Consider the following 24,662-nt stretch of genomic DNA (forward strand, 5'->3'; position numbering starts at 1 on the left):
CCTTGTAGCACTAGAAGACCTTGTGAAGCACCCTGAGATCATCAGATGGAGGGAACAACAACAACAATGCCTTTCTGATTCTAGGACTTGTCTCCATGTCCAGGCACTGCAGATCTAATGGATCTGGGAAGGATCAGGGTGAATATTGAATCTGCTGAAAGAGGGACAATGTGGCAGAGTGTGGTCTGAAGCCGACATCTTTCCACATGGATATCATTAAAGTAGTTTCCTCAGCAATCATATCTATAGGATATATCCACCTTGTTCATATATTTCAGGCTGCATTGTTACCATACGTGGAAAAGGGGTACATTTTTCTCTGGCCATACTGAGCAGCAGGATGAAGCAACCTGCTTCAGGCACCACCATGGAGAGGGAAGTAGGTGAAAGCACAAACTGGTGTCCGAATGGTGTTGCAATTTTTTTTTTGAAGTTTTGGCCCAGGGGAAGGGGCTCACAATTTGGGCTCCATTGCAGGTAGCATCAGCTCTGTCTTTAGCATATGTGCCGCCGGGGTGTAAAGATCCGCCCAGTGCCCCCAAATTAACTTAGGAGAAACACCCGTCGTGTCAAAGGTGCCACAGACCTCACTGCCGCATAGCAGCTCAATACAATAAGTAACATAATATTTTGATGTAAAAGTTAATTTCAAGAGTTAATGACAAGTGCTGCTGTTGAGTCTATCAAGCGCCGCTGTTGTGAATAACAAGCACCGCTGCTGGTGCGGCGTTTCTTTCATAAATGAGTGCACAAAGTCGAAAGTCCTTTAGTGAAACAGTAGGTATATGTTTTGGTAATACAGTACCTAGGTATATATGTATTTTGTTTTTCTAGCTTGATCAAAATTATTTATTATATCATAACAGGTAGATAGTTAAGAGCTTAGGTGGCTTCAGCGGCAGGCGCCTGGTGCCCCCCAGAATTCAGTGCCCCACACCCCTTGCACCCCTGGGTAAAGATGGTCCTGGGTAGCAGAATGCCTTTTGCTGACACTCTTTCCGTGGATCTGCAACAGTACAGATGCAGCCTAGCTACAGTTACTGTGCTATATAGTGGTACCTCAGGTTACAGACTCCGCTAACCCAGAAATAGTACCTTGGGTTAAGAACTTTGCTTCAGGATGAGAACAGAAATTGCGCGGCAGCAGAGCAGTGGCAGCAGCAGCAGTGGGAGGCCCCATTAGCTAAAGTGGTACCTCAGGCTAAGAACAGTTTCGGGTTAAGAACAGACCTCCAGAACGAATTAAGTTCTTAACCCGAGGTACCACTGTAATGTGTTTGGCGCTCCTGTGCATCCTTCTTGGCTGTTTTTCCTTGGCTGGAATGGAGAAATGGGCTTTGGGAATAAATGTGACTACGATGGTGCTAAAGGCTACAGAGGATTATCTCTCAATGCAGCGACAGAGCCATGCGCAAAGGGCTGGTTTGGTGTGTGTTTTTAAGCGGTTATTGCACGGTTCGTGGTTGTCTGTTTCCACCTCTAGCAAAGTGAATATATGTGGCAAGGGCTGCTTAAATTATTCATGAAAAGCTTTGCAATCTTGAATCCTTTAATTCTTTCATGTCTGTAGTACAAAAGGAAATGCCAATGTTCCCTGCTTATAGATTTTGTAAAATAAAATCCCCCAGCAAAGCTTGGCAGGTAAAACAAAAATTAATTGTAAAGCATCAGTTACTATATCGCTCACTGAAATTAACAGTCCTGCCGCCGAAGCAAACCCATAGATTAGCTTCTCTGATCTCTTGAGCTTGGCAAGTTGCCTTCTAGGCTCTTTCTCAATGCTCTGGAGGTTGGAAGCCAAGTATGCAAGGGGATGCCTTGATGTCAGTGAAACAGCCCAACGCTCTTGCTCCAGGCAATGATGAGGAGTTAAGATAGCGGCCTGAAAGATGAGGCAAGCGCTATACCCACAGGATGGATTCTGTTTGCATTGTCAGTTCCTTGTTTTGGCCAGTGGATTTCCATTAAAAACGGCATTTGCTTTTTCTTTTCTTTTTATGCCATCCCCCTGTGTTGTCCTTCCTTCAAAATTGTCATGCGCTCTCTTCAAAAGCTCCATGTGTGTTGCTCACAGTCAGTAAAGGCTTTTTAGGGCAAATGGGGCATTGCCCCACCAACCTCATTCTGATCTCAGTCAGCCTTCTCCTTTGTAAAGCACAGTTTAAGGCTGCAGTCCTAAATACATTCATCCAGGAGGATGGCCCCTTGAACTCAGTGCAGCTCATTCTGAGTAGGATTGCATGGCACAATGGCTATATGAACATTTAGCTGAGGATAAGGGCCAACCAGACTCATGCCTGAGTAAGTATGCCCAGGCAAGGGGTTGGAGTTGGTGAGGCCTAGACACCTTCCTGCAAGTTGAAGCAAAGCTCCTTCCTGATATTGGCTCTTCTCCCCTTCCTGAGCTGTGGGGCTCACCATGATCTCATTCAGCAACCCCTGAAGAAGCCTTAAATAAAGCAAATCACACCAGAGACACCCTCTCAGTCACCTCTGCCATGTATGTGTTCATGTGCAGGTTCATATAGTTGTAGAGCTGGAAGGGACCCAAAGGGTCATTGAGTTAAACCCCCTGCAGGGGAGGAATCACAGCAAAAGAACCAGGTCTGATATTTATTGTATTTTAATTTTCTCTGATTGTCCATTGCCTTGGAGACCCATGGCCAGACAAAATGGTCAGACATATAAACATTGCAAATAAAAAAAGCAATAGATTAGGAATCTGTTGAACATGCTGCTTTTGCTCTCTTTACCATGTTCCTAATTTTGATTATCTGCCCTGAGCCTTTGAGGAAAAGATGGGTTAAAATATTCAAGTCAAATCCACCCTTCTGGGTTTCACTGTAGTGCTGAGTATATTTCCTTCCTTCCTTCCTTCCTTCCTTCCTTCCTTCCTTCCTTCCTTCCTTCCTTCCTTCCTTTTCTTTTTAAAGAACTTACTTTTTAAACATTTGGCCCAGATGTAAAAGAATAATAATAATACAACCCCCTCCGTGCATAAAGAATACATAACTTTGACATCCCTCCAGTTTGGAATACCACTGCCAGGCCTGGAGATGTGTTTCTGCTCCATGAATTATTGCGTGTTTGAGGCTGAAATGGCCTATGTGTGTGTTCCCTCTGCCAAGGCACAAACGCACATTTTTATCAAATTTGTCAGGTTAAACTCCTGTTCGCAGCTAAAAGGCACCCGCAGCTGCAGTGCATTTGTGAGGATGAATGAGCTGGGAAGGAAAAAGGCTTTTGCTGTGTGGCTGCTATTTTAATGTGCAATTGAGCCCCTGAGATGCTCTGTTCTAGTTCAGTAGTTCTAAGAGGAGCAGTTCCCTAGGGGTCTTCAGTACCCAGATTAATTGAAATAACTCCAAGGGTTTTTCTTAATTCCTGATCCCTCCCCTGTGTTCTCTCTCTGTCTTGTTTTCGCGCTCTGAAAACTGAATTTTATTTTCAATGGCTAGGATGAAAAACACAATTCAAACTGAGTTAGCGTGAAGCTGAGAGGGCCACTCTGTTCTCCAAAACAAAATGCTCCGACGGGCACAGAGAGGCCAAGCATATTTGGGACATTCATGAATGAAACCTGAATACAAACCATGCTGGAAAGTGGAAACTATTCCCCCCCTCCTTTTGACCTTCTCAGTTGGTTTGGAACTCCTTTGATCGTAATCCAATGCAGACATTTTTGGCCATGTGAGAACACGGCTTGGGATTTGTCAAGCTTGTGAGCATGTGCTGGAGCAGTTCTAATCTGTGTATATATTGTTGTTCCACCCTATGGATAATAATACACAAAGGAACCTCTTCTATAAATACCGCCAAACACAGTGGCAGGGATTAGTTTTCTCCATTCAACTCAACCTTTGGCTGAAACCCAAGCAGCACATCTCACTGCCCAGCTTCTTTGCGCTGGTCTCTGAAATACTTTTGCACACTTTTCCTGTTTTCTTGGTTGTGGTGGAAGCACCTTGGGATAGATGGACTAGAAGGTGATTGAGGCACAGGAAAAGGGCAGGAGTCAGCCATGGGTGGTTGCACAAAGAAATCTAGTGTTTTGATCCTGTTGCTGCACCAGCTTCTGCGTGTCCTAATAGGGTGAGAGTGCTCTATAGAGAACGATAGGGAGAAACTGATAGACCATCCCTATCCTTATAAGTGGCTATTCTCATCAAGGCAGGGAGGAACTACTCAGTGTTAGCAAGGCCACTTAAATAACACAGATGGAGCCCAAAGAGGTCTTGATAACACTTAACAGACAAACTGAATGAAAACAATGTATAATTTTAAAAGAACTGAGAGGCTTTCTCTTTCATAGATCTTAGATCAGGCCTTGTACATAGCACGAGGACATTTGACCAACCATACAAAAGAAGATTCCCTCAGAACTACACAGCCATTCAGAAGACATGCTACCTCAGTGAAAGTCATGCCACTCTTCCTGGTTGCTAAGCAACAACTCCACCCATCCCCCTCTTTAGATGACTTTAACACTAACGGAATTAGCATTTAAGTTGCACACTGAATGATTCCTGCTGCTGCACTTCCAGCACTCCATACCTCCTAGGTTAGGGGGGTAATGCAGTGTTCTTAATACCAGTGCTATTAGATAGGACACATGTTCGGGTCATAGTAACTGTGTCCTCCTAGGGCAGGCACCCCCAAACCCAGCCCTCCAGATGTTTTGGGACTACAACTCCCATCATGCCTAGCTAACAGGACCAGTGGTCAGGGATGATGGGAATTGTAGTCCCAAAACATCTGGAGGGCTGAGTTTGGGGATGCCTGTCCTTGGGGATGCCAGATCATGGAGGATAGAGGGTAAGGGATGTTCCATCTTCAGCCACTGAGCCTTTCAACGTCATTAAAGCTTTGAAGAATGAGAAAAATGGTCTTCCATTGGGACCACTTGTATGAGAAAAGTGCCAACATAATCCAGTCCACATAATATGGCAGATCTATATGTTACAGAGATGACTGAAAGGAGCAGAGAGAAGGATTTCAGGCATAACAGATGCTTCTGGAAAGGAGAAACTGGGACTGGAAGCAGCTGATGGGGATGGGAAGCACAACTTCTTGAAGAGGAGATGCGGAGACTCCAGCACTTTCAAAAGGGATTGGCCTTGAGAATCATTAGGTGGGTTCAAAGAATCTGGTGCAGAAAGGTACAAAGGGGGATTTAAGAAGCTGTGTGATATTCTTTGCCTTGATAGATGTTGCAAACCCCTTTACTCTCCAATTGTCTCTACCCACACAAACACTGCAATTTTTTGTGTGACTTGCTAGAATTTGTTAAAGTACAAAGTTTAGTACAAAGCACTCTAACACAAATTATCTTAATGAAGTGGAGGGGAGCCAATTTAACCTTTACATTTGGGTTTAATAATCTGAATGAATTAATGTGACTATATTCACTTTTAAAGTCATTTTTGAGATTAAAAGGCACTGCTAATTTTGGCTCAAACAGATTGATTCTGGAACACTGTAGTATATTGGATTTCGACCTTGAAGGGATCTCAAAGGAGAAAAAATGTTTTAATTTGTCCCCCACCTAGGTAAGCTAGAAGTACTATCAGAGTTCTAGCCAGGCCAAACGGCTTGAGGAGGATGGGAAGCAGGGCCAGTGAGGGGTGTGGCCAGGGGAGAGGGGAGTGGCTTGAGGAAAATCACATGGACCAGATAGAGAGCCCTAGAAGGTTTCCTACACCTGCTCAAAGAGCTACTCCACACCCTCTCTCAGCAACAGTTACCCTTCAGATTACTCGACTGCTTCCCTCTCTGGTCCATCTGTCTCCAGCCTTCTTTCCTGCCGGAGTACCACCTGCCTGCTACCTGTTTGCCTTCTTTAGCACGTGTGAGTCTTTGGACCTGAGCTCCTGACTTGCCGTGACAACTAGATATTCTATGTTGTTTCCATGGTTAAGCATTTGCATACAGGACTGACTTAATTATGGTTCTATCATTTATCACGACTCTGTTTACTCCCTGTTTCCTTTCATTATCCTTCTATGTACGGTTTGGATGAAAACATCTGTAAAAAATCAGGACTGGTCTACCCGTTTGAACACACACATGTTGGGTTGGGCCAGGTTAAGCGTACGCGCTCTGTTTCCCAAAGCAACGATTCTTGGCGTTGTTAAATTCCTTTCTGAGGATTTGTGTTGACAAAAATGCTGGGTGGGGAAAAGGGAAAACAAAGTTGTTAGGACTGGAAAGCTTGTGCAATGCAGCACAAGGTGAGTCCCACGCTCAGGGTCATTAGGAAAGGGATTGAAAATAAAACTGCCCTAGGGCTTCTTCACACAGTGCATAGTTGAATAATGAAATCTGCTCATACAAGAAGCAGCGATGGCCACCAGCTTGTAATACTTTAAAAAGAGGATTAGACAGATTCATGGAGGATGTGGCTAACGACGGAAAATAAGGTAAAGGACCCCTGGACGGTTAAGTCCACTCAAAGGCGACGATGGGGTTGCAGCACTCATCTTGCTTTCAGGGCGAAGGAGCTGACGTTTGTCCGCAGACAGCTTTCCAGGTCATGTGGCCAGTATGACTAAACCGCTTCTGCCAAACAGAACATCTTGGCAGAAGCCAGAGCACATGAAAATGCTGTTTACCTTCCTGCCACAGCGACACCTATTTATCTACTTGCAGTGGTGTGCTTTCGAACTGCTAGGTTGGCAGGAGCTGGGACAGAGCAATGTGAGCTCACCCTGTCATGGGGATTCAAACTGCCGACCTTCCGATCAGCCAGCCCAAGAGGCTCAGTGGTTTAGACCACAGTGCCACCCTCATCCCTAACAATGGCAAATAGCTATGCTCTACTCACCATGTTGGAGGCAGTATACCTCTGAATATTCCTGGGAACTGCAGGAAGGGGAAATGCTGATACACTCATGTCTATCTTACAGGCTTCCCATAGGCTTCCCATAGTCGGTCACTGTGAGAACAGGATGCTAGACTAGATGAGCCTTTTCTCGATTCAGAAGGTTTTTCTTATTTTCTTCTTCTGATTTTGATAATTTATGACTTTTTAATCTGATTTTTCATTTTAAAAGGCTACTGATAGAAAAGAATGATTTTTTTTAAAAAAAGTCTCTCGTCATGGAAGATACACAGGAGTGTATTGACTGTACTGTACAATGTAAGCATAGAATCTTCACATGTAGGACAAGTCCCTAACTCACCAAAGGTTTGAGACCCATTGGGTACCCTTCACCTGGTTTAGTTAGCCAGTGAAGGCCATTTCCCGGGGTATGGCCACTGTCCCATGCTTACAACTTCAAGGAGTCACAGGTGAGAGCTCAGTGCAGGGTGGGGACCAAAGGTGGGCAAACTACCCCAGAAGGAGCACAACATGCCCCCCCCACCAGAGGTACTACCCCTCCCCTAACATTGCATGCAATCAATTATGATTATGACATTGGTAATATCAAAGGGATTTATGAATAGGTTATACTTTGTGACAGGAAATTAACAATAGCTGGTTTCGGCATTGAAACATGTGTGAAGGGGGCGAGAAGGGATGGGCAAGTCTGTCAACACAACATGAAGAAATTTAGGAAGGACCAAAGTTCATCTGGTCCTACCTCCTGTCCAAATGCAAAATCAAATCCCCTGTCAAAAATCCCCATCATCCTCACTTGAATAAATGCAACAGCCTTTTTGTGGGACAAACTCTCCATTCACTTTTCTTTCAGTTAGTCCCACCCTTTACAAAGTTGCTATTTCAAGTCTGAAGCTGGTAGGCAAAGTGGGCTGTGTGCTTTCCTGCACACTTTTCACAGTCCAGCTGGGAGTGCTCTTTGGATTTCCTTCCTTTGCAGATTTTTCCTGCTTTCTTTCCCTTTCTTTGAGGCCAGGGGGCAGGGGAGCTGTTTCCCCACACAGACACTGCATCTCTTTCATTTATTTTGGCTCCTGCGTCACGGTGAGCCTTGACAGATGCTCATCTGCTGAATGTGTTTGCTAGGAAATAGCAAAAGGGACTGATTAAAAGTAACAAATTACCGACGTTTGCTACTGAAAGGGATACTGACAGAACACTGATATTACAGAAATGCAGAAATACATTCAGAAGGAGAGATCGGTTTTGAAATTGGGATAGGAGGAAATAGTGCTAGTTCCAAGAGCCCCCAAATTGTCATTTGCTACAGGGCCTGAATGGAATCTAAAGCAGTCATAGATGTTGATTTTGCATGAGAACTGAGATGCAACAGCATGCTGTGTTTGAACTGCTTCTCTGTTCTGTGTTGGGGGGCTGTGTGGGCCACAAATGTGGCCCAGGAATCAGATTCCTGAGAAATATTTGGAGTGTATGGAGTGAGGAAGAAGGATGCAGCTGTGTAAACTCAAGATCCCACCTCTATACAAAGTAAACAAGCAAATTCTCAACCCTGCTCAGACCCTGAAATCTTCAGATATGTTCCTATTAAAGTGTCAGATTCCTAAACTACTGGTCACAAGGCTCTTGTAGGAAGTTCATGAGCACCAGATTCTAAGAAGGAAATATAAGCAGAAGCTGAAGATGGGATGAAGATCATGAAACTTTTCCCCACCCCTGCAGACCCTATTTAGGAAGGGGCTGCTCACTTAACGACGCAAGAAGAACCCTCCAGAGGCTCATCTAGTCCAACATGCTGTTCAACCCGATGACAATGTGAAGCCCATAAACATGACCCATGTGCATCAGCACTCTCCCCAGCTGCTGGTATTCAGCGGTATAATGCCTCCATCATCATGGGTACACCACAGCCTTATCTTCCATGAATCTGTCTAATCCTAGCAGGGGAGATACCATGCTCATGATGGTGGTTTTCTCAGGCTGTTGTTCTCTCCCCAAAATGCATATTTTGCATAGTCCTCTTTTAAAGCCAGCCATGCCAGTGGCCATCGCTACCTGTTTCCTGGCAAGATTATGGGGATGACGTACAAAGGTGGTTAGAATTAATTCACTCTAATCTAACAGAGTGCCATGGACAGCACGAGGGTATATATTATTCCAAATGAGAATCTTCACACAATGATCTGCATGCATGTTCAGACTCTTGAAAAGTGTTCCCTTTTAATAACTTTTCACTTTCCTCCTTACCTTAAAAGAACAGGAAAAATACAGTGTGTATTTAGCCAAGGATGACTGAAATAGTGAGCCTGCTATAGAGCTATATTCATCCTTTTTTGGCCAGACACATGTCCTTACCCAGACAATTGAACTTAGAAGCAACCACTTCTTCCTGTTTCCAGCAGAAGATGACTCTGCTAACTTGTTGTTCCATGTGACAATCATGATGTCACTCACTTGCCCATCTAAGGCTGTGTTCCAAGTTACAAAATCAAAACAACCTCATGCAGATTGGCTTCCCCTCCTTTTTATAGTGCCAAATGAATATTAAACTGGATGAATATGTCAAGCAACTGACTGTGTGTTGTCTTTAAAGCAGAACGCCTTTCTGAAGCAGGGTGAGAGGTAGCTAAGAGAGAGTGGAAATCAGCAACATGAACTAGCATGCATTCCTGTCATTAGATGGATAAAGGCAGGGAGAAGCAGGAAAAAATATCTGCACTAAGTATGTCTATACACATATATAGAGAGAGGGGGGATCTATTATGTGTTCCTATCTCATGTTCAAAATTGAATTACATGAATTATTATTTATTCTATTTTCATTTATATGCTATGGTTTATTATTTCACTGAAACTTGTGAGAAGTGCCCACCTTCAGGCCATAAAGTGGGCCCTTTAAGATACTCTAGTGCTCCAAAAGGCGAGGGCGGGGGGGAGTCTAGAAGAGATGGATTAAGTAGAAACTTAAAAGGCCTCAGTGCACTTCCATCCATTGTCAGAGCAAGCTGTTCATTAGGAGGCCTTCTTGACACTTCGACAACTGGCCTACCTTGCCCTGTGGATGGTTCTATGGGAATAGAATGAAACATCTTCTGTAGAAATGATGAACAATTGCTGTTCCTCATTTTAAACACCATTCAGAAACTTTTCGTTAAGTCAGTATTTCCATTTTCTCTCCAGATTTCTCTTGGAGACCCTTGCTCACTCCTGAATCTGTTCCAGTTTGTCAACATTCTGTTTCAAATATGGTGCCCAGAAGTAAACACAGTACAAGGTTTGTTTTTGAGAAGGAAGAGGGGGGAAAGCAGGCACAAAACACAACCTGATATATATCTGAACTCCTTATGTTTTTATTGGGATTTTCTTGGGGTGAACCCTATTAGATGCATCACTAGTCTAGAAATTTGCCTTTGCCAATAAGACCATCTGTTCTATTCATGGAGCTTGAAATCTCTGGAGTGTTTCTCACAGCCTCATAAACGAACAGCCCTTTTTACGGTCACAGTATTCTGCGTCAACTCTGTGAACAATGGGAGAGTACCCAGGAGGTCCCTGCAGGAAGCAGAACTTCCCTTGTATAATTAACTGGGTGGGAGGCTGGGGAATGCAGATAGTACATGAGACACATCAGACAAACTGCTGAAACAATAAACAAACAAATGAGCAAGTCCCATTTCCTCTTCAGGAACTGTTGTTCCCATTGCTTCCTTATTCCAGAGCCTCCAATTGCATCCCCCACCCCCCAAAAAATCCTCCTTTGCTTACAGCAAGTGTTTTAACCCCTCATGGGCACTGCCTTTGAATAAACTGGCCCAGCCTAAATTTAGCCACAAGGTTCAGCTTTTCCAGCAGGCAGAGGTGAAGTTTGACACATTTGAAAGTCACATTTTTTCACTGCTTATTGCTGTATTAAAATAACGGAGTTCAGAAGGGACATGAGGCTAGATACTTATGCAAGGCAGAACTATTCATCTGCCAGCCCCTCACCCCATCAAACAACACAGTCCAGACTTCAGTTTGTCACAGGTAGGGAACAGGTGCAAACATGCAAAATTGCCTGCAAAGTCCAAAGGAATCAAGAAAGAGTTACAACAAGTGGAAGGTAGCCCCTACTAGCCAACCTGTTTTAGCTATGAAATTCTTTTCCTGTCTCATTGAAGGGAATCAGTCTGAGCCTAAGGATGAACAAAATATCACCAAGTGAGGCGCCTCCCTTTACTTTCCTTACAAATTCTCAGAACATAAGATGAGTGCTGGTTTTGACTTATGAAGCCTTAAACAGCTCAGGACTGCGGTATCTCAAGGACTGCCTCTCTACATATGAACCTACCTGGACCCTGCGATCATCTTCTGAGGCCCTTCTTCATGTGCCTCCTCCTCAAGAGGCACGGAGGGTGGCAACACAAGAACGGGCCTTCTCTGCAGTGGTCCCCTGTCTATGGAATGCTCTCCCCAGGGAAGTTTGCCTGGTGCCTTCATTATACACCTTTAGGCACCAGGCAAAAATGTTCCTTTTTAACCAGGCCTTTGGTTGATCTGATTTACATCCTATGCAATTTTAAAATGTGCTTTGGGGGGGCTATTGGGTTGTTGTTTTTATTTTTATTATGTATTTTGTGGTTTTATATCTTGATTTTATACTGTGAACCGCCATGAGACCTCCTGAGTATAGGATGGTATATAAATAAAATAAAATAAAATAATCCTGTTGGATTAGGCCAATGGCCCATTTGGTTCAGCATTCTGGCCAGTGGCTTCCCAGAAGTCTGTGGGAAGCCTGCAAGATGGACATGAGTCCAACAGCACTCTCCCCACCTGTGATTCCAAGATACCAATATTCAGATAGTCATTGTGGCTAGTAGCCATGGGGAGGGGGTTGGACTGGAGAAGGGGTGTGGCGTGGCATTTGACCCCTGGATGCCAATGGTGAATGCAGTCCTCTGACCAAAGAAGATTAGCCACCCCTAGGCTGTTTCTCTACTTACAATCAACCTGCACAATCATATCAACTCAAACATTACTAAACACAATAAGCTCCCTGTGGCCTCCTTGCAAAGGAAACCACACCTCAGAAAGCACAGCACCCCTGGAATCTCTCCGTGCTCAGAGAAGTGGAATGATTGCAAATGGCATACAGCCTTTCATTAAGTAGGAAGAGAAACATATGTGTGAAAATTGGTGTGGGGCTAATCCATCTGCCCACCAAGAGCCCTGCCGGCCTGGGCACTTACCTTGTCATGGCTGACCTCGCAGGGGAAGAATTGAAGCCAGCTGCGGCCAATTTGAAACACCTGGGCAGACCGATTTAAAAGGATGCTGCTGCTGCTGCTGCTACTGAATCAATCCTCTTAGTTGTATGATTTGTGAGGTTCTGGCGCTCAGTTCTGTTTGCTGCCTGTATGTTTTTTGAAGCAATGGTGGGTGTGGTAGTTGGTCTGAGTAGCTGGGTGTTTATAGCTGAGGGGGGAGATCCAGATGAGCTGGAATATTGATGAGGTAAAGTTGTTGGTGTGTTTCTTCTCCAGATAGAGGTTTGGAGGGATGCATGTGCTCTGGGCCTGAGGTTCCCCATCGCTGTTGTAGCAGCAAAGCACTGGAATGATCTGTGTGGGTTGTGTTACGTGAAACAAGCATTACAATGGTTGCTCCAGCTGATGGCTTACTTGTTATTACTTTAAATGCACTCTGTTGGCATTAAGCACAGCAAGAACTCTAGTAAAATAGGAATGGTGACATTTAAAAATGAAGGCTCTCAAATAGGCTTTTAATCTCTTTCTAATAAGAAAGTTATCTGCTAAACACTAAGTTTAACAGTCATGTAATAAGTCCATATCTATAATATGGCTAATCATGGGTGGGATATGCCTTAATGCTTGGTGTTTAATTAACCTATAAAGCACTTCCTCTTCTTTTTTTGCTCCATCTAAATTACTCTTGTAGCTCTACAACTATTTAAATCTCTGAAAGTGTTCTTAGTTAAATATTTTTGCCAACCGTCTGTATTACGCTGCTGGAGAAAGGGGGGGGGAAGATTCCTGGATATTTTTGAGGAGAGGTTTAATAGGTATGGGCAGATCTTGAACAGGACTGTCTTCTCTTGGGGAAGGATTCCCCAAAATTCAGAAATGGCCACTACCAATTCTGGAAGAAATCTTCTCCATAAAAATGCCAGCTTGCAAATGTACATACAATCCTAGTTAAAAATCTATTTAACCCCTACCACCACACAGGCATGGATGAAGGCGTTGTGACACCCGGGGCTGGGCGTTGCTATGTAGGGCACATGTGTGGCGTCGCTATGTACGACACATGCGCCGTATGTAGTGATGCTACACATGCGCTGTACATAGCAGTTTGCTGGTGCCACCGCTCCAGCACCATACGGACCCTTCCGGGATCCCTCCGTTGCTGCTACAGCCGTGAATGGAGGCTCCTCTACATGTGGCTGTAGCAGTGATGGAGGGATCCCACCGCTGTCCGTCCGGCGTTCAAGCAGCGCCGACAGCAAACCACTATGTACAGCGCACGTGCAGCGTCGTTACGTACAGCGCATGTGTGCGATGCTGCACATGCGCTGTACATAGCGGTTTGCCACCGGCGCCGGGATCCTCCACTTGCAGCTGCAGCCATGAACGGAGGATCCTCCACATGCGGCTGCACGATGGCTGCTTGCGGTGCCGCGAGCCCCCGCAGAGTGCCTTGTCACCCCCCAAATGGCACCCAGGGCACGCTGCTCCCCACCCCCCATTGTGACACCACTGCCACTGCATTAATATTGTAATATCCAGCATTCATGTCAAAACTGATATTCTGGGTGGTAGAATGTGTCTCACTCCCATTGTGCTAGCAGTAATCCTTTCACCAACAGTGCCCTAGCTTAGTGCTACATTGGATCCATCTATTCTGTTCTTTCTCTGAGTGGGGCTCTTTCCTTTTACACTGTTATTTTCTCTCTCTCATGATGTTAAATGTAAAAAGCAAAATAAAACAAACTCTGCTCACTATCCCTGTGGACTACCTATTCCCTTAGTCTCTTGGTTTTAGTCTCTTAAAGAGTTGTGTTACATCTAGGTAACAGATGACAGAGAAAAAAAATAGCATCTCTATTTTTAACTTTCTCAAGAATAGGTTCCTCTTGTGTTTTAGGTATTTCGTTTATGAAGTAGCATATAAATATATTCATTTATTGTATGTTGATATGACTTATTACTTGGGGGGCCCACCAGGTGGCACATTGGAAGATGGCTGACAATAACATCTCTCCGACCCACACGAGGTATTTAAGAGGCTGCTATGGGAAGTATGCAGTCTTCCCGACCCCCCAAGGAGATGGGGGGGACTGCCTTGCCAGCGGTGTCCATAATGCACCCCCAGAATCGAAAGAAGGGGGTGCCGGACACTTGGCACGAGCCCTCGGTGACGTCGGCTCTTCCTGACTTGAGATTGGTATGTTTGGAGTGAAACGGAGGGGGGTAGAGGAAAAAACTTTTATTTTCTTTGCTTTATGTGAGTATTAACAACCCTCCACCCCAGAAAGAAGATCGTTGCATGTTATTAATCACAAGCAGGAATTTAAGAACTGTGTGGAGTGAATTATTGATTAAAAGAGAGGATCGGTAAACATCGGAGTACGGAGGAAAATTTTATGACACAGCTTTAAATGGTGTCTTGCTAAAACAGGCTTGTCTAAGAAAGATGGGGGGAGGAGGACCAGGATCATTGGAATGTGAATGATGATTGGAATGTGATCTAACCTGGCAGAGCCCTCTGTGATATATTTAGCAAGCCTGAGAAAATTAAAGGACAGACTGAGGATAAATTCTTTACGGAAGTGTGGAATGGTGTCTGTCCCTATGTGATATGATTTTTGGAAGTGTAAAGCCCACTCAGAGGATGTTTGTTTCCAACCTGCTTGTGAAGATTATCAGAGATCGCAAAGAAAGGAATATATGATAACAACAAGAAGATGAAGAAAGTAATAAAGAAACTATCTGGACAGAACTGGATAGAACTGTCTAATTAAAGCAGCAATATAAGAGATGCTTGGACCCATTCAGAGCTTGAAGTATGGGTATCCCCAACAAAATTTAAAAATCTGGCTGTATAATTTGGAATTAATGTGATATGGAAATAATGTGATTTGATTGGCCTGTTAATAAAAATTATTTATATATAAAAAAGATATGACTTATTACTTGATTTTTCAATTTTGAAAACCCCAGTGATTTTTTAAAAAATACACATATGTACTTAAACCAACATGAGGATAACTGTCACAGCATAAACAGGTGTAAAGAAAAGTAACTGAAATTTAGAAAAGGCACATTTGCTGGGGACGTGAGTCATAACCTTTTCTGTGGTGGCCTCCCATTTGCGGAATGGCCTCTCCTTACAGGTATGTTGTGTGCCAACATTATTATGAAGACATACCTCCCTAATCAGACTTTTAAGGTATTTAATGACTGTTTTAGCCTTCTGTGTGACTGTTTTTGTTACCTTTGCTAGTGTGTTCAATTTTTTAAAAATTAAATTATTATATAGCTTCACACAGAGAGTGAGACCCCACTTTAGTCGCACTCAGCAGACCCACTGAATTCCATTTCTGCATATTCGTCTTGTAATTTGTATTGTTCTTGAACACAATTTAATAATTCTTGTCTGCTCCCAGAATTTTTGCAATAGTTCTTCCTTAGATGGACTTGTAATTACCTTCCCACATTTTTAAAATAAAATCCTTGTAAAAGTAGGAGCATACAGAACTGGTAATTCCCCCCCCCCCCACCAGTCGGAATATGGCTGCAATATAGTTTAAGTGCATATAACTGGCTCTGACTTCAGCTTTATTTCATATATTTCTCCAATGAATGCCAGTTGGTTTGGTTTTACTCTTTTTCTTTGGTAAGTTATTTGATACTGCACCCCACCCTGACCTACAAGTCAATGAAGGGCAGGCCATACATTTTTTATTTTTTTAAAAAAACCATACAAAATGCTGTTACTTATTGGTGGACAGATCCTAACTGGAGTACTGAAATAAACAGGCATCCCTATCAATCTGGTTGGGCAGGAAAGGTAAATAGGGAAATGAGAGAAGTAGAGCATCGGCTTTGGATGCAGAAAATCCCAGGTTCAATCTCTGACTTCTCCAGGTATGACTGAGAAAGTTCACCATCTGAAACTCAGAGGAGCCACTGCTAGTCAATGTAGACCACACTGAGCTAGACGGACCAATGATCTAAGTATTAGTATGAGGAACAGTGAAGTAGCACGGCCCCCTTGCTCCCAGTATATAGGTGCCATCAGCGAGCAGGTCCGATTCACACAGGTCGTGGCAATCTGCATTGCATATCCCTTGCAAAATCACACAGTGGCAATCTGTAGCATAAGGTGAGTGCTGGGAAATGACAGAGAGCCAAGCAAACAAATGTGTCAAAGGCTGGCTAAGCATGAACGAAGTAAGAGATGCTGCTGTGAACAGCTTTAACATTTCCTGAGAGTCTAGGTGAATAGAGGAGGACAGGCCTGGGATGCTGTATAGACTAATAATGAAAACTGGTTATAGAGATTATGCAGCGCGATAGAAAACTTGCCACAATTGTACATTATCATAGAAATGAAAAAAGATCCACTATCTCCTTCTTCAAACACTGCTGAATGCCCTTTAGTTCCGTGCAGATCCCCGAAGCCACGGCAGCCTCAAATAAGAGCAGTGTCTGCTGCACAATTAGTTCTGACAGGTGGGCCTTTCCAACAGCCTGCTGCCAGTTGCAGAGGAATTGGACTCCCAGGAGGAAAAGGCTTGGAGTCAGGGAGGGACAGCAAATCCTTGAGGTCTCTGGTGATGGGCATCTGTTCTGTGTTTACAGGCCTGCTTCCTCCAGGGCTGCAGGTAAGTGCTCACAGGGAGCTAGCCGAGCCTCTCTCTTGCCCCGTGGGGAAGAGTGTCTTATCACAATCAGAGAGGAATGTTGCTGTCAGGCAGGTTTTTCTACATCTCCTTCTGATCTCTTTTGGCAGGTCTGTGTGCAATCGAGAGCGCTTGACCTCGTGCTGAGTTCTAGCCTGTCACAAAACATGCGCTTCCACAACATGAACTTGATTATAAGAAGAAGAAAGGTGAGGTCTCCAGTTTTCTCCTTCAACTAACTGGAGCAGTCAGTAACAGTAGCCTTAACGATCCCACCAGGGTCCAAAGGCAAGGTTCACTACTCCCAAATGCAAGCTGTCCATTATCAGTGGCAGACTTTGGGCTTTGAAATTTCAGTGGCACCCTGGGCAATGCCTAAACTGGCACCCCCCTGCCCCTCACCTTCTATTGTTTGTCATTGGTGCAGTGCAGTTGCAGTTTAGTGCCCAGTGCGGGCAAATTGGTTGCACCCCTCTAAATCCACCTCTGCTATGATCATGCATGTGTTGATCATGCATGTATTATGTATACGGTGTAGCCAGGTTCAAGGTAGCTGAACTCGCATATTCCATTAATGTAGCTACAGTGGTACCTCGGGTTAAGTACGTAATTTGTTCTAGAGGTCCGTTCTTAACCTGAAACTGTTCTTAACCTGAAACCCACCACTTTAGCTAATGGGGCCTTCTGCTGCCGCCGCGCCACCAGAACACAATTTCTGTTCTCATCCTTAAGCAAAGTTCTTAACCCGAGGTTCTATTTTTGGGTTAGCGGAATTTGTAACCTGAAGCATCTGTAACCTGAAGCGTATGTAACCCGAGGTACCACTGTACTTTGAATGTGGATGTGCATGAATGGCACGGGCCTTTCACAAAGCACGGCCACAAGCATAACAGGAGGACTTCAGTGCTGTGATCTTCTCCTGATTCAGTGCAAGCATTTTGCCCATCCATTTAGAACAACCCCCCTCTCCTCCTCCCCACTATCCTGGGGTTTCTCCCGTAGCCAGTTTTGGGGTATATGTTGGGAAAAAGCTCCATTGCACAAGCTCCTTGTGTAGTGCTTCTGCTGACAGGACTAATTAGAAGAAGAAGAAGAGTTTGGATTTGATATCCCGCCTTTCACTCCCCTTCAGGAGTCTCAAAGCGGCTAGCAACCTCCTTTCCCTTCCTCCCCCACAACAAACACTCTGTGAGGTGAGTGGGGCTGAGAGACTTCACAGAAGTGTGACTGGCCCAAGGTCACCCAGCAGCTGCATGTGGAGGAGCGGAGACACGAACCCGGTTCCCCAGATTATGTGACTGCCGCTCTTAACCACTACACCACACTGGCTTGGGTAGTTGAAGCTACCCAATGACAACACTAGTATGTGGCAGCTCAAGCCCATTCAATAGACAGGCTGAATGCGGACAACTATTTCATTGTTTTGTGTTCAGGAAAGAGAGGAGAGGCAGTTCTAGACCAACAGCAAATGATGTGGATTTGTTGGCCCCACCCCTCCTAGATATCCTCATTATTCTCACAGTAGAGTGGAAGCCTATGTAGCTACAATGTTTTCCTTTAAATGTGGCCTTGCTTTCTTTAGGACCATGGCCTTGCTCCATCTTTCTCCAACAAAATTCTGCTTCCTCCTCCTCCTCTTATGTTTGTGGGTTCATCCTTCAGTCAAGGCTGTTTTCTGGTGGTCTTTCTCATGCCTAAATGACACCACCATCTACAAAATGGCCTGGCAGACAGCCTGGTCTATCCTCCTACCTTCCGCATAGTTGGAACTTTTCAGCTCACTATCTCCTACTTTTGCATTCTGGTCTGGCATTTATGTGGCAAAAATACATGGAGGAAATGTAGCAGCTTCTCCCATCCTTTCTTCTCATCTCTCTCCAGTTATCAAGACATACACAGCATTTGATAAAAAGGAACCCACCATGTCTTGTTACTTTTTCTCAGTTAAGATACAGTTTGAGCAGGAACAGTTTATGTTCCTGTTTGTTTATATGTTGCTTTTTGGTTGAAGGCCCTCAGTAATATGATGCCTTGATTAGGTGCAATTAACTTTTTTAAAAAAGCATTGAGCCAGTTTTTTTTAGTTTTGCAGAAATCAGGCTTAAGATACATGGGAAAATACGCTTTTGGTAACTTAGAGAACAGAGGGTGGTTTGCTATATGAGGCAAGAAATAATTCGAGGAACCAGGTCCAGTGTGAAAAATAAGACCACGACAGAATGTAACTTCAAGCAGGAGTTCTCAGCAAATCAAAACTCTGGCTGTGAGCTGCTTGACGGACTCTGAAAAATACAGGAAGTATATTTGCAACCACTGGATTGGAAAGACAGATGTTTCTCTTATTCCTTCCTCCTTGTGCCTAGCTGTTGTCAGTTCAGCTAATAAACTGTGCCTATGAGTGTAGCAGGGAGGGTAGTCAGTGGGAATACTACAATAATGCACCTTGTACTACTAGATATCTATCCTTTGTCCCTCTTATTTATGGTAACATGGGGTGGGGATAGGATTTAAAAACAAATTGAACCAAGCCACATTAGTAATAAATTTGTGCAGCTATTCTGATTCCAAAATGGATTATTTGTTTGAACAGAAGAGAGAATAATTACTGGAAACATAGCTTAGTGTATATGAAGTCTGCCCAAGAAGCAGAATTGCCACACAAAAAAGGTGTCACAGCAACCTAATTTCTGGGAGAAAGACAGCCAGGTTACTAAGGCCCGTAGCCTAGATTGTCACCATGCAGTACGTTAACCTCCATTCAAGGTGACTTTAACATACATCTCTGTGTGATGGTTGCATGAGCCGCAGCTGGTTATCAGTGCTGTCCTTCAGCTATCAGTGTAACCTATGACTCCAAAGGGCAGGGAAGGATAATTACGTGTCAGTCTACACTATTTAAAAATAAAACCAAGCAGTTCTTGGACAGAAACACTGTATTGATTCCAGGATGCTGCATTTGTTCTATGTCCATGGAGTCAATTAAAGTGCTACTGTATAGTTCAAAGGTGCTGGTTGTTAATGCCAATCAGCTGGCTGGAGCAGACAGCAAGCCCTGTTTTTGTCCACTTGCAGCCATGGTTTGGAGTCAAACCATGCCTGTAAACAGACATTTCCCCCCTTGCAGACTGGCAGAGCTGGTGAATGTGGGCAAGGCTCCTCTGTGAAATCTGGACTTCTGAATGCCCCCAGGGATCCCAAGTGTGTGGAGGGCTTTATCTGTGTACAACGAGAGCCAGTGTGGTGTAGTGGTTAAGAGCGGTAGTCTCGTAATCCTGGGGAACCAGGTTCGCGTCTCCGCTCCTCCACATGCAGCTGCTGGGTGACCTTGGGCCAGACACACTTCCTTGAAGTCTCTCAGCTCCACTCACCTCACAGAGTGTTTGTTGTGGGGGAGGAAGGGAAAGGAGAATGTTAGCCGCTTTGAGACTCCTTAAAGGGAGTGAAAGGCGGGATATCAAATCCAAACTCTTCTTCTTCTTCTACACCACACAGAGGTGATAACTGTGGGGCCATGGCTAGGGGGGCACAGCAATGTTGGGATTAGAAGCAGCAAACATAGTCCTGTTTTTCCATGTTTAGTGGCATGTCAGCCAAATGAGTGAACAACCCTTAATTCTTTGGGACAAGCAGTTACTAGAAATATGTTTTTATTTGCATATTAGGAGCTGTACAGTACAAGAAAAAAATAATCAAGAGGGCATCTGGCCAACATCCTTTAGGACCTTATACAGTTATGGAGTAACAACTCTAAGCACAAACACATTGTATGAATGACTTTGAGGAAGGACTGGTTTGCTGATAGGTTGGCATCTCAGTTGCTATTCTTAAGTCTTGTCCGGACTTGTCCTGCTGTTCTGCACCCCTAAATCAGAGCAAACATCAACTGGCTTTTCTGTACCTTGATGTTTGCTCCAATTCAGCAATAAAGAACATGTTTCCCCAGGGAAAGTGATGTGGCAAAAGGAAAACCACTCAGACCTTTGCCTAGAAAACACAGGACAAGCAGAATACCTCTCAGACCTCTGCTTTCCAGACATGGGACAAGTGAAGTATGGATGAACTCTTAGGGTCACTGATGGGCTGTTCTGATAGCTAAGCCACTCATCCAACATGTTTACATATGTATTTCATCATGAGATGGTCCCAAGTCTGGGAAAACTTCTATGAACCATGTGGCTCTAATTTACTAAAATTGCTACAGAATTCCAGAACATTCTAGGAAGTTCCTTCTGCAGATTCTAACAATTCTTCATGTCCTAGAATGACTCTGCACATAAACACTCCATGGAAATGAGAGTCACATAAAGAAAGCCACATTGGAACCAAGCTTTTTACCAACCCCCAGTGGCCACTTTTTGCACAATTTATTCTCTCAAGAACCCATTTATGTCTCCCCACTGAGAAATCAGTTAGCCATAGAGTTGACTGGCGGGGAGACAAGCTCCTGCTTAATACTGTGTAGTACCCAAAACCTGATACACAGCATAAGCAATGAAGTATTTTGGAACAGTGGCTGCTGTGCTGTCAAACTGAACATACATGTGAGTGTTAAGTCACATGGAAGGCCCAAAGAGATCACATTAAACTTCAAAAGAGTAAACTTCTCAAAGATAAGAGGCATGGTTAAAAGGAAGTTGAAAGAGAGAGTCAAGAGGATCATGCCTCTTCAGGATGCTTGGAGATTATTTGAAAGCACAACGATAGAAGCACAAATAGCATCTATACCTCAGATTAGGAAGGGTATAGACAGATGCCCAAGAGGACACTTGGTGTGGTCCACAAACTCAGACACAGAAACTTTGAAAGGCAATATTTCCATTTAAAAGCCCTTCTCAAATCCGGAAAATATGAAAAGCACAAATTCTGCAAAATGTAAGTCAATAATAAGGCAGATAGGTATGTTGGGATTTTGCCTAGGTGCTTTGATCCAGCTTTCTCACAGAAGCAATTAGTGAGTTGGCCGAGGAGACAACTCTGCTATTGGTCGAGGTTACCCATATAGGCAGGATGACTCATGACTTCTGTGTGGTTGGTCGGTCTATTTGGAGTTAGATGAAATTGAGTTCAGTGAGAGAGAGTTGAGATCCATGTCTGTATTCTGTGTATAGTAACTTGTGAGTCTGCTGTAAATAATAAACCTCTAAGTAACCAAGTTACTATAGCAAGCAGCGTTTTGTTCTTGGTCATCCTGTAAGCTTGCAACCAGATACTTCCAGAAAGTCTGCGTATATTCTGCAATATTCAACAAAGTATGGCTTTGAGGAGCATATTGCTGGGCATCTGCTGAAGCCCATGTCCCTGAAGGGGGTCCACTACCATTATCTAGTTGCACACCTACTTGGGAGTGAAGGCTCCTCAGCTCCATTAGCGACAACTCAGTGCATAGACTTGGGCTGCGTGTCTATGAGGAGCAGGATAGGGGCCTCCAAGAAGAGGAATAAGGCAGGAAAAGAGCAAACCCCATCTTGGAAGTGTCAATTGGAGAAGAACACAAATGTGCTGCCTTAGTTAATTAATTGCATCTATTTTTAATCTAATCTATATCTCAGCTGTGATCAAGTCACTAAAAGGCTGTTTGATGGGGGTTTCTGTCACTGGTTAAAGTAGCTGTGCAGAATGCAGCCCTGGAAATATCAGCTTATAGGTATCTTTAAGCAAATGGCTACAAAACGATGATTTGAATGACCTGGAAGGTGCAATGCAGATGCTTTGGGTCTGGGACTCAAATGTTTGAGTGGCTGTGACAACACCTGTACCGACTGCACTGGTCATGCAAGCAGCCCCAACACGAACACTGGCAGCATACAGGCCTCGGAGGAGGTTTGTAAAACAAGCGTGGCCTTTCTGCGTCAGGAGCCCTGGACAGCCGTCGGAACCAGATGGAACTGTTTGTGACACCAGCCTACCTCCAGAGCACATGGGAAGGCATGTGTGAAATTGCTAATACTTCACCATCTTTGTTCTCGTACAGCGGAGTGAGGAAAGGCTTATTGTGATTTTTGCAGGGGTTGCGGGGAGGGCAGAGGAGGAAACTGGATTTGCACTATTCTTCTGAAAGATGGAAGCGCTAATGGCCAGAACAGGAATGAGAAGAATGTGGAAATGAGTCACAGGTTTATCTATGCATGTTTTTGTGGTACATTATTCGGTTTGCATTGCATTTGCACAGATACCTCCCAACCTCCATCATGGGAGCAATCCATGGGTCCCTAGCTCTGTGTATGTATTATGTTCCCCAAGAGGAAAGTTTACAACTTGGGGGGGGGGGCGGAGTTACTTCAGAAAAAGATGAGTAAGTGGGGATATGATGGTGCTATATAAAACTGAAAGAGAACAGTTTTTCTCTCATAGTGCTAGAACTTGGGGACATCCAAGAAAGCTGAATGCTGGCAGATTCAGGACAGACAAGTACTTCACACGGTGAATTTGCTTCCACAAGATGTAGTGGTGGCCACCAACGTGGATAGGGGATAAGACATAATCATGGAGCAAAAGCCTATCAACCAGTTATGGTAGTCACTACCTCCAAGATTAAAAAATCAGTGCATTTCCAGAGTGAATGTCCAGACTATACTCAGCTTTCCCTTGCATCTGTATAATGAAAAATGAAACCCAAGAGGACATGACCTCTTCCACCCAAGGTTCCCAGTACTTTCCCTTTGTCAATCAGTTCCTCCTGGTTGGTGAGGACCACGTGCAGGATAGATGATCTCCTTGTTGCTTATGAAGAACCATAAAAAGGAAGAGCTTTAAAGTTACGCATCAACAGTTAACACCTGGATAACAGAATGAGGTACACAAGTCACTTGGTCATAGTCTTCCCCACTCTAGGAAGATGTATTCTGTTATGATTTAATTTATAGTATTAATGTCTAAATCTGCATATATTCATATAAATTAGAATATGCAAATTATATGCAACCCTGTTCCCGCCTCTCATTGAGCTTCCTCTCTCCCCCTTAGTCCAGTTCCCATTGCAAGTTATTCAAACAATTCATTCAGTCATCTTTAAAAAAAGACCTCATAATTGCACTTTGTTCTTGAAGCCTTCTTTCCCTAACACTTTTCTCCTTTGGCACTCACCACTGGAGGAAAAGCTGTGGCCAGACACTTGGCTAGGTGACTGAAGGATAGCCAGATTGCTCAGCTATGTCCGGAGATTTAACATTGTTAGCAGAAGGATATAGACTCATTATCGGAGTGTGCTAATTTTAGAAGGTGACTTGTCAATGTCACACAGCACGTCCAAGGAATCCGGCTTGAAAAGAATTGTGCTGTATTTTATCTATCTAGCCTGACAATAGGATTGCATAGTGGCTGTTGGGCTGTTTGCTGAGCATATGGAACTTGAGCACTCACTGGCTGGTGGCCAGGCATCCAAAAGTTAAATTGATGGGTATTGCCACAAGGACTTCCAGCCTGTGCAAATTGCACAGAATGAGGCCTGCTTTAGTTTTGCTTTCTTTCCTGGGAGCCTTCCTCACAAAACAAAGCCAGCAGGTATAACCTCTTCTGCTCTCCACACCCTAGGACAGTGTTGTCAACCTTTTTGGGTCTGTGGACACACGTTTGTGAAGTAGAGAAAATGTTGTGGGCACTGCACCCACACTGCCACTAGCCACACTCTGCAACCAATTCTGCTATTAAGATCCATTCCAATCTGGGTTCAAGCCTGGCCACAGAACTGAATTGGCCTGGATAGCTCTGGCCTTTGCAAAGAGCAGGACAGGGGGAGTGCAACCTTGCTCCTGCTTCCTGATCTCTTGTTGGCTTTTGAAACCCTTGACCATGGTATTCTCCTGGACTGGCATTGTTGTTTAGTCGTTTAGTTTTGTCCGACTCTTTGTGACCCCATGGACCAGAGCACGCCAGGCACTCCTGTCTTCCACTGTCTCCTGCAGTTTGGCCAGACTCATG

The 24,662-nt window shown here is 44.2% G+C and overlaps 1 protein-coding gene across 1 annotated transcript in view; it reads left to right on the forward strand.

The window, feature by feature from the left end:
- The window catches only part of LOC310841587 (uncharacterized protein), a 96,025-nt gene that overhangs the window by 14,049 nt on the left and 57,314 nt on the right, over positions 1-24,662 (forward strand). The window contains exon 2 of the mRNA XM_083732899.1: positions 10,019-10,112. The gene's annotated coding sequence lies outside the window, so the exon portion shown is untranslated. The remainder of the gene's footprint in view (positions 1-10,018; positions 10,113-24,662) is intronic.

Source organism: Podarcis gaigeae (genome assembly GCF_964106915.1).
Source record: "Podarcis gaigeae genome assembly, chromosome: 3".
NCBI classification, from domain to species: Eukaryota; Metazoa; Chordata; class Lepidosauria; order Squamata; family Lacertidae; genus Podarcis; species Podarcis gaigeae.